Here is a 2500-nt window from a genome sequence, read left to right on the forward strand (position 1 = left end):
TCTATCTATCTATCTATCTATCTATCTATCTATCTATCTATCTATCTATCTATCTATCTATCTATCTATCTATCTATCTATCTATCTATCTATCTATCTATCTATCTATCTATCTATCTATCTATCTATCTATCTATCTATCTATCTATCTATCTATCTATCTATCTATCTATCTATCTATCTATCTATCTATCTATCTATCTATCTATCTATCTATCTATCTATCTATCTATCTATCTATCTATCTATCTATCTATCTATCTATCTATCTATCTATCTATCTATCTATCTATCTATCTATCTATCTATCTATCTATCTATCTATCTATCTATCTATCTATCTATCTATCTATCTATCTATCTATCTATCTATCTATCTATCTATCTATCTATCTATCTATCTATCTATCTATCTATCTATCTATCTATCTATCTATCTATCTATCTATCTATCTATCTATCTATCTATCTATCTATCTATCTATCTATCTATCTATCTATCTATCTATCTATCTATCTATCTATCTATCTATCTATCTTTTTGTCCATATGGTTGAATGAGGCACCTATAAAATGTGTGTGTGTGTGTGTGTGTTGTGTGTGTGTGCACGTGTTTGTGTGTGTCAGAATCTGTGCTCTCCGTATGTTTGAGCTCTTTCGTTTCTTAATTTTAATAAGAAAATGAGAGAGAAAGCGAGAGACTGGGGATATAAAGAGAGATAGGAGAGTCTACCAGGAGGTTTCTCTTTAATTAAGAGAAATCCTTCTGAAAGGCACAACCTGTTTTTTGACTCAATATAAATGAGGGAGTGGAAGTGTGAGGGGATGGCGAGCAGGGGTCATCTGGAGAAAGGCATTCCCGGAGGCTGAGGAGGCTGCGTCCGCGCTGATATGATTGGCTGATCCTGCTGGTTGGATGGCGTGACCTTCATTGTGAAATGGCGACGCTAATCATTTGGGGTTCTGGGAGAGAGAGAAAGAGAGAAAGAGAGACAGACAGACAGACAGAAACAGAGAAAAGACAAAGAAAGACAAAGAAAGAGGGAGAGAGAGAGAGAGATGGAAACAGAGAGAAAAGCAGAAAGAAAGAGAGAGATTTCACCCAGTGCCGGTCGTAAGCTCAGAAGAGGCAACAGGACCAGGAAAAGCAGGGAAAAGGCGACACAAACGTTCCTCATGTTATTCTAAAAGCACGGCGAGGCGGAGGCAGTTGCGTCGCCTTCCGAAGTTACGAAACTGCAGAAGTTGTCGGCGAAATGGCACACATTTTTACGTTTAAGGATACATCATACAAGCCGGAATGGAGAGTCTATCTGTGACCGTAATCTCACGTCCATGTGTACCCACGCTATACATACATGCATACGCACACAGAATCACACACACATGTAAAAGGAAACACACACACGCAATCAGGGTCATGTAAGTGTAAACAAACACAAACAAATACATACACGCACATCCAACCCTGTATACATATACATATACATTCAAAACCTTGTATTCAGTATAGACTTTCTAGTCATTACAGAAAAAGGCACGAGTTACAGCAGTTTAGTTTAAACAAAAGAGTTAAAAAGGTCACCGTGTTAAAAGCATTAACATTTCTCAGAGATTTTACAGTGTGGCTGCATATCTGTGTGCGTTTATTTATGTTTCGTTTTTTTTTTTTTTTTAATTATTTCTTTATTATATTCACTTTATTTGAGTATTAACGTGCGTTATGGTTGACTTTCGGAAAAGAACCAGATTTATTTCATTGTCGTCGATTTGCTAATTTTTTCTGTCTTTTCAATAGGCTGATATTCAGTCCATTTAGATATTATTTGGATATTATTTGACTCAGCGTTTAGAGTACTTGAAACACATGATTACCTACACGACGTGGTTTGCAGTGTATGTGTGTGTGTGTGTGTGTGTGTGTGTGTGTGTGTGTGTGTGTGTGTGTGCATGCGCGTTTGTCTATGTCCCTGCATGTGTGTGTACGTGTACTAACGATTTCATAATTGTGTGCGCTTTGCTTGAGTCAGCATGTTTGCCTGCATACGTGTCCTTGTGCTTGCCTTGTTCTAAGTCCTCGTTCATTGTCTACCTTCTGGCTATACGAAGTCGACTTTGATGTTCACTTTTGTTCATATGAAATTCCTTCAGACTCCTCTCCTCCGTTCCTGACCCCCCCCCCCCCCCCCCCTTCCGCCCTCGTCTGATTGGATGTGCTTCATTGGTCATTCCCCTCCCCCCCTACCCCCCCCCCCTTCTCTTCTCTTCTTCTCCTCCTCTTCCCCTCTTCTTCCCGTGAGTGTTTGCCACCTTTCTTCTTTCTTTCCGTTGTTTCTATTGCTGTTTTTTTTTTTTCTCTCTCTCTCTCTTGTTCTCTTTCTTTCTATTCTCTGTTCTGTTCTAGGCTTTATTTACCATCGCCTTAATTCTTTCTTTACTTTCTCGATTTTTTCTTTCTTTGTTTTGTCGTGCTTTCCGTGGTTTTATCATTCATTGTCTC

This window comes from Penaeus chinensis, chromosome 2, assembly GCF_019202785.1.
Source record: "Penaeus chinensis breed Huanghai No. 1 chromosome 2, ASM1920278v2, whole genome shotgun sequence".
Classification (NCBI taxonomy): Eukaryota; Metazoa; Arthropoda; class Malacostraca; order Decapoda; family Penaeidae; genus Penaeus; species Penaeus chinensis.